The 13365-nt window shown below is 46.7% G+C and overlaps 2 protein-coding genes across 3 annotated transcripts in view; one reads left to right on the forward strand and one right to left on the reverse strand.

The window, feature by feature from the left end:
• Positions 1-13365, reverse strand: part of LOC125947593 (uncharacterized) — a 127748-nt gene that overhangs the window by 17563 nt on the left and 96820 nt on the right. The gene's annotated exons all lie outside the window — the stretch shown is intronic.
• Positions 904-13365, forward strand: part of LOC119460830 (filamin-A-like) — a 115532-nt gene continuing 103070 nt past the window's right edge. The window contains 1 exon segment of the mRNA XM_037721927.2: positions 904-1096. The gene's annotated coding sequence lies outside the window, so the exon portion shown is untranslated.

Genomic DNA, 13365 nt, shown 5'->3' on the forward strand with positions numbered 1-13365 from the left:
TCATCTAGTTGTAAATACGTACATGGAAGCCCCAGATGATAACGACGTATGCCAACGAGCGTACGCGATAACTATTCTTTGCACCATCTACGTCACCAGTCCGCTATGCTAGAGGCGCCATCTACCACAAGATCCCGCTTATCGGAGTGACGCTACGGGAGCATACACGGCACATATACTCGACAAAACGTCTACGAGGTGCTGACACTTCCTCTCTGAGCATCAGTGAGCTTTCTCAGTCGCACTGCTCCTTCTCCTCTGCGCCTGCGACTGCTGCGATTGCTTTGCAGGATGTTCTCTCAGTGAACTCCTCACGTTGACAGGCGTCGCACCGCTCACGCGTGGTCCCGCCGAATTCTCCCGAGTTACCCCCCTCACCATCCCCGTTATTCTCAGACCAAGCGGAGACGGAACCATCGAGAGAAAGGGACTGCAGGACAGATCGGCACACGGCGACGCTGGGAAAGGGGGAACCGCGGTGCGTCGTACTCCGCCACCCTCCGCTGTCAAAGCGCGCGACTTCGAGATTTTACTTTAAGCGACAGTACTGCATCGCGACAGCAGAAGTTAGCGTGGCGTAAGCGTTCGCTGTGCGCCACGCTGCAGGGATTTCGAGTTAGCGGGGCGGCGTATAGCGCCAGGGTTGACGGCTGTATACGCCTCCGGGGGGACCGTTGGTGTCTTCCCCTGGACTCTCGCTGACGAAGTCTGGTTCTCAAGTTCGGCCGGGCCAAATTAGGCTTCACCGGCGGGGGAGGAAAAGAGCCCGCCGGTTGAGACTCGGACGCCGCTGCTATTCATAGCACGCGCCCGGGAGAGAGACCGCCGCGCGCCGTTGTCGTCAGTGCAGCGCCGCCTGGAACCCCCCCTTCTTCCCCCCCGCGCGGTCTGCACTGTGAGCGAAAAAGCCGTACCCGGCGCGACGCCACGGTACACGAGCGGTAACTACTGTAGTACGCGCCGTGCGGGAAACCTTGGTTCAATCTGTGCGCGCTGCCGGATCGTTGCCGCTCTTCGACAGCCGCGGTTGAGTGGTGTGCATTGAAGTACACAGCCCGGAGGAGGGAGGATCTTTGGTGACGGTCGTGCGTAGCAGGTGAGACGGGACGGTTCCACGCGTCCCCTTTGAGTGCGCTTCGACTGGGATTTGAGCTGCGGCCGGGTTCGAGGTTGCGACGCCTTCGACCGTCAGTTCGGCAGGAGGCGTGCCGTGCGCTGACAGTGCGGCTTGAAACGGCCACGGTGACAGCGCGACGTGGGTGGGGCGGCGCCATTCCTGTCGATACTGAAACTGAACTTTTGAATCGTGGACTGTGTCGCCATAAACTTCACCGGTGGCGCATAGAAAAACAATCGCACCTAAGGTTATCCAGAGCAGATACGCTTTTGAAAGTTTGTGGCACGCTGCGAGTTAGTAGAGGACTATAGGGCACCTCCTTCTCCAGGGAACTGGATTATACAGCATGTCATCATAAGCCTTTCGATATTCATCATCCTTTAGAAGTATGTAGCAATGGCACGATATCGTGACATAATTTGAAGCGTCTCCGTAAAGTCAACGCATTTCTCCGACGACAACATGACGTCCGAAGACGCACAATCTCGACGGCATACCGTCGTTTACGACTGAAGCCGACGCGAAATCGCATATCGCCGTGCTAGCTCAACGCTGGGCGGGGCCGATACCAGCGCCACAAAGCGGCATCATTATGTAAGCGGAGGTTGAACACGCCCACCTTCGATGAGGTCGTAGTGAGAGCGATTCCACCAAATACGCAAACAAACAACGCATCTCCTTTACAATAACACTGCGCATGAGGCTCTGACTTGTCCCTCCCTCTACAGTAGCATGCCTTTGGCAACTTGTCAATTCGAGACCTTAAGGCAGCTCGATTTATGATGCCACGCAAAAGGAAAAGAGAGAAAAAAAAGGTGTTCGCAGTTCTGCTTTCTGAAGGCTGCCGTCGCACTTTATCTTAACTTTTCTACTTTTCTGGTTGATTCATGGGATCTCAACTCTCAAAGCACCGCTGGTGTAATGATAGACGACGCGTAGTGGAAAGCTCCGGATTGATTTTCGCTAACTGGATTATTTAATGGATACATTAGTCTAAGTATACACGAGCGCTGTTTTGCATTTAGTCTCCAACGAAATGCGGTCGCCGCGGCCGCCGAGTCGAACCCTCGACCTCGTGTTCTCAGCAGCCATGGCCACCGCGGCGGGTATAGCATGTCGTCTCTATGTGCGCACTGCGAAAACGCATATGTTTTTCAACAGAAATTATGCATCCTTCTGACGCCACCAAATTCTCAATAGGGAACTCAATGAATGTTTTTTTGTTTGTTTTTGTTTTTTCGGGACCGTGTCTCCTGTACTGACCAGCTCATTTCTGCAGCTACAGCATGTCAATCCAAATTCTATGACGAAGCGAAATGCACAACAGTGCTTCACTTCTTTGTTCCTTTTTAATCCTAATAATCCTGACAGCTCTATATAATTCAAAAGACTTGGGAGCACTCGCTTCTGCACCCAAAAGCTGCAGGTCCGCATGCCTGTCTTGGCGCCAAGATTTGTCTCAGTAAAACTTTCAGCGCGGAATACTTTTCTATAGTCATCACTCTTCGCCTTAAACTGCCCTATAGTACATTAATAGGCAGGTTAGATTAGAAGCTTATTCGGCTTGTCACCGATAGCCTCTGAGATACGGTGTTTTCTTTACCCCATTACTCAGCTCTCAGCTTGAGCAAAGGTAGTCTGCACTTCGTTTTGGAAGATGCCGCGGTTACTCAGTGGCGTTCTCTCAGTGTATAGTGTTCTCATGAGCACAATGTCAGGGATTCAAGTTGCGGCCTCGGCGGCCACGTTCCGATGGGACAAATTGCTGTTCAGGTACCACAGATAGTCAAACCACAGGTGATCAATAATAATGCAGATCCCTCCTATTCCTCAAAGGACAAGTGCATGCTCTGGGACGTAAGATAGCACCACTTATCAATTTGAACCTGAAACCATTAGTTTGAACAAAACTTCCCGCTCTGCAGCCTCTGGAACCTCCATCGATTTGGTTAATTTGTTGGTTGAGGTGTTTTCTGCACAAGGGGGTTGGCCTGGGAATCTCGACCCAATCGAGGGACCTGCTGACATGTGTCGATTTCACGAAACGGACGGTCGATTGTGCAGTCTTCGTGCATAAGGAACGAGTGTTTACAAACCGGTTTCTCGGTCAACCTAGGAACGTATTTTTGATCGATGGCTTTGAGTCATGCTTATATACACGACGTATCGGCGGTGTCCGGCAACCGGACGTAAAGGCCGCAGGAAGAGGTCCAGACGGCAGCGTACGTATTGTTTATTTTGGAGCAGAGGTCGCAGTTTAAAGGGCAGCAGAACAGACGGGAACTGTAACTAGGCAGCTTAGAACAGCTACGTTCGTAATAGGCGCTTCACTGTCGCTGTAACCAAGATGATCCCTTGACGACACGAAGCGGGTGCTATGCTTTGTCGCCCGCTCTGTCAGTGCGACGTGAAAATAATTCCAACGGGAACAGCGGTCGCCCACACTATATCTTCGTCACGTCCGCTTCCACTAGCTCAGCCAGTCACCGCGCACTGATAGGGATGTCTAGGGTCATGCCAGCAGTGTTTGACTAGTTTCCAACAATACCAGCTGCTTGGGACTTCTGCTAAACAAATTTGGCTCACCGACTACTTGGATACCTTTTGGCTAATTCAGTATGTGACATGCGATTGCGCAACTCTGGAACAATACCAGATCCGTGCGTTTTCCATGTAAAATGCCTGACTTCTTGATTATTGAAAATCGCGTGATTGTCAGATTATCTCTTTGCAACACACACACATTCTGATGAATGGATAGGATAGGAATAAACTTTATTTGTCCAACGGTTATGGCTGTTGGTGCCAGGGGCTACGCACCAACAATCAATTGTTGATTGTTGTGAATGTTAATTGGCTTTATCTCGAGTTTACTCACATATCGCGCTTTATGATGTTTTTCTTAGTCTATTAAAAAAAGTTCATAAAGTAAAGCAGGAGAGACCATGACCCCATGCGGAATCAAAGTGCAATGTTTAAATAAAATTAGTGACTCCTGTTAATTATATTAGACACAAAAATAAGGCGGGCTGCGATCTTGCTTCAAATATGTCATGAATAACATTGGTACACATCGTAGTAACCTGATAGTGGCCGTACAAGCTCGTTAAGATTAGCAGCTTCCAGACCATTGAGTCTCATATTTGCATGGCACTGTGGTCGTTCAGTTAGCCAAACAGTATGTGGACCATGAGTAGTGCATGAATTTTACTCTGGCACTGCTTTGCTTAAAAAGTGTTTGCCGCTTCTTTCTTTTTTCTTTGAATTATCCTTACTCATTTCCTGCGAAGAAATAAATCTCACCACTTTCAAGAATGCGTGTCTCTAAATACATTGTCTAATGTGAGCATTAATGCCCGCCCTCGGTAATACGTACCTCAAACAATATAAATGAGCGAATAAATAAGGTTAATCACTGCCATACAAAATTTGCCATGACAAATTAGACACATGGTGCTTAATTGTAATAAATACTGTACTGTCCGTATGTCTGTAGAACGTTGTGCGTTTCAATGCATTCGGGTCTGTGTTTATCTACTTAATTTTTACGTAAATTAACGGCGTTAAAGGGACCGTGGGCCTCGTCCAGCCGTATTATGGCTTTTATCGTACGGCCCTCAACATCTGTACTCTTTAGATTATAGTGTTGAAATTAAAGCATAGTTTAAAAGACAACTTCTAGAAGAAAAAATAGAACACCACCAGCTATTATTCAAGTGATGCCTCAGCCATTATCTTATTTTTCATTTCTCTGATTCTCCCGCGAAATTGTCGTAATACTCAGTAATATTTAAACGTACTTTCTGATGAAATGTACTTTTGGCCAATCCCCCGCAGTGCGTATGCCCCGGCCATCAGTAAAGGAAAACCAAACCAAGCCAAACTTAGCGGCCATGCGATACTGGCGTATGATACTGACATGATACTGGATGATACTGGTGGATAGACAGCGCCAGATTTCCCAATTCGTTTCTCAGTATGAAACCATGTGCTCCACATAACGGCCTCCGACATTGGTGGCCACGAAAGTTGGTCGCACCGCCGAATCATCAGAGGCCACCGTTGCAGACAAACTAGCTTTTCATTCAGCACTGTACCCACCTCCCCCTTACCCACACACACAAACACACACACAACGAGAGGGTCCGCGTCCGTTAAATGAGCCGATGAACAGAAAGGCCCCTTGCAGGCTCGACGTCCCGGCAAAGCGGTCGCGCAAAAAATAGCGCCGCAGCGAAGCAGGCGGCTTATCTCGCGACGTACTCTGGCGTCCAGCGAAGCGGTCACGAAGAGCGGGCCGTGCCAGTTTAGGAGTCACAGATAAAAGCCACTTAGTAAAGACGGGCGCTTCAGTGCGGAAAGCAGGCGGCGCTAAGCGAAACTCGTGCCGTCCTTTGGAGTCAAGCCTGTCAGGTGTGCGCACGTAAGCAGGCCACGAAATCCGCCAGATATAGTTGCATCCTGTATTTCTCAGATCTTAAAGGACTAGAACTAATGTCGTGGCTTCTTTCTTCCAACTTTTTTTTATTTATTGTTATTATTATTATTACTGTCGACTCCCGTTAATTTAACCTCGGTTAATCCGACTTTTCGCTTAATTCGAACTTATATAAAAGTCCTGACGGCGTGAAGCAATACATATCTATGAAAGGAAAACTCGTTTAATTCGAACAGGTGGTGTTTCGGATGATTCGACACCCAGCGACCCTCACCGGCACCCCCTCTTGCGCGCAGGTAGTGGTTACTAAAGGTTTGAAAACACAAGAAATTCAGCAGATGGCGCTGCTACTTGCCTAAGCGCGGGGCTATCTTACTAAATTTTACTCTTCCCTTTCAGAAATTTCAGAACATTTCTTTTCAATCCAACATTGAGGCAGCGTTCTTCGCCGCATGCTTTTTGAGTGACGCTTCAAGAGAAGCAAGCGAAAATTCATTACTGACTACTTAAACAAAATAAAAAAAGACTTGAATTCGTTCATTTAGCAGCCTTTAATTCGACCTTTCGGATAATTCGACGAAATCTAGTGGTCCCGCATGTGTCGAATTATTATTATTATTATTATTATTATTATTATTATTATTATTATTATTATTATTATTATTATTATTAATTGCGCCAGCACTTAGACCTCATGGTTGTTATGGGTGCGATAAATGATTGATTGATTATGTCACCTTAACTTTGTGTGACACTGAATAGTGGCAAAATATTTAACTGAATCTCTAATCATGCACTAGGTTACAACGAGCAGCAAGAGGGGCTATTTTTCCCAAAGAGAAATAAAAGAAAGGGCAATCACTCACTACACGCCTAGAACGCATCTCAATTTATTATCTCAATCTCAACTATGTCGAATGTCATGTAGTACTCACGCTTAGTCATGATTCATATTGTCCTCGTACCCCTTAACGATAGCACCGTGCAAACGTTTTTACCGGCAGTCGTCTACAAGCACGCTTAACGCCATGAACGTAAGCCAAGCCACGTGGTGCAAAGTTTCGTATTCAAGTAACAAAGGGTATTGTGAAGGTCCTCATCCCCCGTTCGTATCTCAACAACCCCTGTAAGCTGCCTTAAGAGCAGGGGGACTTCTTGAAAGTTTGACATTCAGGGAGGTTTAAGAGAGCACGGGGCTGTCACTTTAAATAAGCTCTGCGGTGGGCCCCAGAAAAATTGTCACGTGGCGCCGATCCCGTGTCTACAAGGCAAAAGTATTATGCACCGGAAGCGAGCTGTGCGTAACGGCTGCTGGTTTATGTACGTTGACCACGCCGCAACAGTTTACGCCGACGACGGCCTCTGCCATCCACTATAGCCGTTCTGTCAATCATCCGCTATCAAACGAACCTCCCTGCGCTACGGTGTTTATTCATTAAGGAGCGTGCTTTTAGAGCTCACAGTAATCACCGCCGGTCGTCGCCACAGAAAATTTTATTGCTGATTTAATAAAGTGATGTCCGTTACCTTTAAAACGCCGATATGCCATATGAGTACGATAGATAGATAGATAGATAGATAGATAGATAGATAGATAGATAGATAGATAGATAGATAGATAGATAGATAGATAGATAGATAGATAGATAGATAGATAGATAGATAGATAGATAGATAGATAGATAGATAGATAGATAGATAGATAGATAGATAGATAGATAGATAGATAGATAGATAGATAGATAGATAGATAGATAGATAGATAGATAGATAGATGTTGGTGTCTGCGTGCGCAGTGGACCTACTTCGTCCCCAGTATCCTGCATATAGCGAAGCTTACTGCGAGGTCTCTTTTATAGCCAGCTCACGCTTCTCTAAAGCGTCATCCACGTCTTGTGCTGGCTATTCACGGTTTGTTCAGCTACTGTGCAACTGTACAGCAACAGCGTTCGCTTCGTATTCGTAGTCACGCGTGCCGCTCGCCTTGTTTCGAGCTGCTCGTTATCCCATTGTGTAAAGTGTTCCGGTGGCGACGCCTCGCGAGCACACGCGGCCCTCTAAGGCTTCTCGATCGCGGATACGATAGCCCGACAGGAAGCTGTTCGCGGTGGAAGAGCTAGTGTGGACACGGATGCGGCTTGGAAAGAAGCCAGCAATTCAGTTCGCGTACGGCGCGTGGACCCCTTTGCCGTCGGAACAGCAGTGGACTTGTACATACGCCACGCGCTCTCGAATGACCGGAACGTAAAAGAGAAATACAGTGGAACCTCGTTGATATGATTGTTTCGGGATGATACGTTTTTCCACCGATAATACGATTTGGTTGGACAATACGTTGGATGATACGGTTTTCGGGTGATACGCTTTATTTCCCGGTTCCCGTGAAGACCGTATCAACGAGATTCCACTGTACTTAGCTCAGCTGGGACTAACCCATTACTCAATATCGTCAAAGAAGGATCACGCAATGTTCGTTGAGGTAAGAGGTAAAGTGGAACACCCGCCGTGGTTGCTCAGTGGCTATGGTGTTGGGCTGCTGCGCACGAGGTCGCGGGATCGAATCCCGGCCACGGCGGCCGCATTTCGATGGGGGCGAAATGCGAAAACACCCGTGTACTTAGATTTAGGTGCACGTTAAAGAACCCCAGGTGGTCCAAATTTCCGGAGTCCCCCACTACGGCGTGCCTCATAATCAGAACTGGTTTTGGCACGTAAAACCCCATAATTTAATTTTTTTTAAAGTGGAACAGTTGATTCGCATGCAGATTCACAGCGCTTAAAGAGAAATGACGTACCGGAAGGCAGAGAAGTTAACCTCAGTTTGGCGACCCCGTACGTGGGGGAGGAGGTGCAACAGTTGACCGCTTTGCCGCTTAGCGGACCCCTTGTACAATACATTGCACATTGCCTTCAACATTGTTTTGAAATTCACTCGGAAGTAATTACGCAAAATATTCATTCTTGGTATGAAGTACAGTGCGTGTCTAACTGTAGAGAAGTGGTTTACTCCTGTTCTCGTCATCCGCTGTCGAGAAACTTGGCACTCAAATTGATATACACCTCCGTGTCCTCCCACAGAGCCGAAAGCAACCTTGAGGTGTGTTCCGAAATCACTGAGCTTTCGTGACAATGCCGGACGCGGCAACAACATGGCAATGTACTATACGTAGTTCCATCTCCATCTCTGCGTTTAAGCAATGAAAGGAGTTCTTACCATAGCAAACATGAGGAGATGATGGAGATTGTTATTTTTTTCACGTACACGGAGACACAGGTTTTGGCATCTAACCGTGGTATCTAAATTTTAAGAATTCTTTTTCAAGTTCATAACATAACAGTAGACAATAAAAACCACATTGAAGACGGATTATATCCCGTAGTTGTGTTCGGGTCTCAGGAGGTGAAACACCATAGATAAACATATGGCATATATACATACGGAACATATGGCATATACGGAACATCACGGCGACGCCGACTGCTAAAATTCGCCTGGAGTGTCCATATAATCGGCAATAAAAATCAAATTCATTGCCTTCTCATTGAGTGATCTGCGGAGTCGTTAGAAGAACACCCAACTCTGCATATAGCATATAAGAAGGTTGCATGAACTTGGAAGCCGTCGTTGCAATCCCCGAGAGGCAGAAAGGGTCGGACCGCGTGAGTTTAGTTGCCATGCCACAGGTCACGATGTTTATTGCACGTCGTTGGCATGAGCTCAAACACGAAGGCTGTCTGCGCGCGCCACGCCGGAGAGGCCCACAAGCGGTGGTCTTTGTCTTCGCCGCTCCATGCAGGTTCGAGTAGGTCGGCTAGTTCGTCGAATACGGGATATATGAACCTCTTTTTGTCTTTCAGGTGAATGTGTACGAGCGTTTACCCGTTAACGTGCGCTGCAAAATAAACTCTGTTCGTCCAACGAGCCTTTGTGCATGGAACCAGTACGTCAGTAGGAATAGGTTGAAGGTTAGAGAAAGCCAGGATTAGAGGTAGGAAAAAGAAATGCTTTTGCCGATATACATATGTACACTGTTAGCAGGCATACATAAAGAACAATGTTAGCTGATTTGCAAACTCCTGAAGACTCGCAGAGATTTCCGAATACAATGTATAGCTAAACCCTGGGGAGCACGCAAAAAAAAAAAAATGAAAAAAGAAAAAGAAAAGGTAACTCAAGTCTGCAGATGTTCGCCTGAAAGTAGTTATAAATTTTGAGAAGGCTCTACGCCGGCTCGCCGCTGCGCCCGGTCGCTCTATGAAGTGCCATCTTACCGCATTCTTAGTAAGCCTTCCCGTCTGGCTATACGCCGATCCCTTTATAACCATCCGTCAGGCTACTACTTCATCACGAGTTTGGATGAAGTGTTAACAGACGCCGTCCCGAGCACGTGCCAAAAGTTTAGACGTCCAATATAGAAACACGCACTTGAGAGTACGGGAAAAGCTTCAGCTGAGAACACTCACTGTAGATTGCACTAACCACGCTTGCACGCACGCACCCATGCATAGACACACAAAAGGCCAAACGCGCACATAGTGTGTATGCACACGAGTCTGCACTCTGCAGAAGAACATCATAACCACGGAGCACTGAGCCACTACCATAGGTTAAAAACAAAGAAAGAAAGACAGAAAGAATCTTTTCAGACTGCGTCAGCCATCCACATCACTGAACACGAATGGAATGTGCACGCATATCAAGCTCGCACTGCGTCCGGCTGCAGCGCCAGCGGTATTCAAGAGCGGAGATAAAAAAAATAAAAAAAGTGAGGTCGTTGAAGCGTATCCGTTAAAGCCATCTTTACCGTCCCCGTCAAGAGATAATTGCACAATCCTCGCACAGATGACACGTACATAGTGCTCAGCGATTCAAGCGCGATATAATCGGCCCGCATGGCGGCCGGTGCTTTTTGCGTCACCAGCGGGCGCTGGGGACACCGAGCTAATTTTTAAATTAAGGACATTTGGCCCCTATGGGAAGGTCGAAAAAGTAATGAAATGGTGGGAATTCGCCAAGGATTGAAGCAAGGATGTCCTCTGTCACCATTGTTGTTCACGCTTTACGTTAAGGGTATAGAAAGACGACTGAAAAACAGCGAATTAGGTTTTGATTTACCCTACATGCGTAATGGACAAATGATGCAGCAGAAGGTCCCTGGACTGATGTACGCAGACGACATTGTGCTACTAGCGGACAATAAAAAAAGATTTACAGATACTTCCGAATATCTGTGGCAATGCAGCGACAAATCTATACCCTTTAAGTAGACACAGAGAAATCAGGAATTATTATCTTTAATGAAGAGACGAGTAACTTCGTGGTGTCAATTCAACAGCAAGTAATACCCATATAGTGAAGCAATATAAGTACCTCGGCGTACACATAAACGAAGGAAAGAATTACTCAAGCAACTACCAAGATAACCTGAAAATAAAGGGGAAGCGGAATGCAACAATAATGAAACACAGAGCACTGTGGGGCCACAATAAGTAAGAGGTGGTGCGTGGATTCTGGAAAGGAGTAATGGTGCCAGCGCTAACATTCGCAAATGCCATTATATGCTTAAAATCGGATATCTTGTCGGGTTTGGAAGTTAACCAAAGATCAGTAGGCCGGTTGGCTTTGGGAGCCCACGGTAGTACCACAAATGAGGCAGTGCAGGGTGACATGGGTTGGGCCTCTTTTGAAGCCAGAGAAGCACAGAGCAAAATTAGTTTTGAAGAAAGGCTCAGGAACATGGATGAAAATAAATGGGCGGCTAAAGTGCACAAGTATCTGTACATGAAAAGCGTAGACACAGAATGGAGGAAGAGGTCAAGAAAGTTGGCGACCAAGTACATCGAAACTGTAAATAGACAACCAGGAGTGATCAGAAAGAAAGTGAGAGAAATAGAGACCGTGAATTGTATGCAAAGAATGGAAACAAAAAGGACAATGGAGATTTACAAGAATGAGAAGAAAGAAATTAGAAGGGAAAACCTCTACGATAACACAAAGGGCAGTGCCTTGCTATTTGAGGCTCGAGCCGGTTGCCTAAGGACCAAAACATACCGGAACAAATATTCGGAACTATATGAGACATGTGTATGCTGCAGTAAAGATCCCGAGACCACTCAGCACATCCTAACGGAATGCGACGGGATTCACACAGCGACAACCGTAGGTAACGTACAACTTCCAGAAGCGTTTGGGTTTAAAGTGGAAGGAAACATCAACCGATCAGCCGTAGAGATAAGCAAGAGACAATTAGAGTACTGGTGGGAAAAAAAGCAGGGAAGAGATTTATACGAACTGATCTCCTAAAATCACAGGTAACGGTACAAGGTAAATTTTGAAAAAAAAAAAGATTAATGAGAGGTATACAAAAATGCTAGATAAAGAACATGTATAGTGTACCTGATTAAATCAAGCAGGCTAGGCGACTATTTGTCGCTGCCCCGTTTCAAAGGGGATGCCGTTAAATCATCATCATCATAATGCCATTAGGCTATTAATTTCCTAATGTCAATTAAGGGAAATAATTGCCTAAATATACAAATAATTGCCTAATGCCCTAAAGGACATTAGGCAATATGATAACAAGAGGTTGGTGGCGCAACCCACCGCCCCGCTTCAAAGGGGACGCTCATAGCATCCATCCATCCATGATGCGTTGTGGTATACGATAAAAGCGCGGGCCATTGTGACGCATTTTTGTGGCTGCATTTGGCCCTCTAGTGGTCATCGGTGGCGCAAAAAAAAAAAAAAGCGCCAGTTGCCATACGAGCTGACCATCGCGTTTGAATCACTCAGCACTGTACAGCCGCCCTCAGAATATTACAGAACACGGAAAATGAGAATAACTTACATTTTCTCGCGACTTCACCACAAAGTGTGAAATGTATATCATGAATGTGGTGATTGTATGCAGACGTATCAACTCTACCTTTCGGTTGAAGGACCTGTGCCTAGGCTGCGATGAAATTTAGATTTTACTCGTATCTCGTGTTCCGAAAACCTTTGAGGGAGGGTGTACATACAGCTGAGGTGTTACGTGAACAGCGAGATACGAACGCGAACGTTTGTATAAGGTGGTGCTCGTTTGCATGCCGGAACCAACACACTGCCAATGAAAGGAAACTTTATGCGAAACAAAGAATACTTTCGTTCTTCTTCTTTCTGGGGTTTTACGTGCCAAAACCTATTCTGATTATGAGGCACGCCGTAGTGGAGGGCTCCGGATGAATTTCGGCCACCTGGGGTTCTTTAACGTGCACCACAACGCAAGCACACGGGCGTTTTTGCATTTCGCCTCCATCGAAATGAGGCCGCCGCGGCCGGGATTCGATCCCGCGATCTCGTGCTCAGCAGCGCAACGCCTTAGCTCACTGAGCCACCGCGGCGGGTAAAGAATACTTTCGCAACTTGTAGCTATACACCCGCCAAATGTGTTGGCCTGCCGTGCGCGGCCGTCCTCCATGACCCCCATAGTTGGAGTGCATTTGATTAAGTATCGAGACACAAGTTTGAGCACAACATTAAAGTCTACTTGGTGTATATCGACTCTAGCCGAAAGGCTGCGTTGGCCCACACGGTGTCGCAGTGCCCTCGAATATAAATGCACTTTGCTTTTCCATGCCTGCTGAGTGTTCTATACCATTCCACACACGGACTCTTCGTAACAGACCAGAACTAATTTTCGAAATTCTTCCAGCTTAATGAGTGTAATTGCATTGCCGTGCGTTGCAATGAGCAGTGTATTGTAATGAACAGTAACGACTGCAATGAAGAACGCCCTTATGAGACGTGGTTTTTTGTCCTTCTGTAGTT

This window comes from Dermacentor silvarum, chromosome 8 (assembly GCF_013339745.2).
Source record: "Dermacentor silvarum isolate Dsil-2018 chromosome 8, BIME_Dsil_1.4, whole genome shotgun sequence".
Taxonomy (NCBI): Eukaryota; Metazoa; Arthropoda; class Arachnida; order Ixodida; family Ixodidae; genus Dermacentor; species Dermacentor silvarum.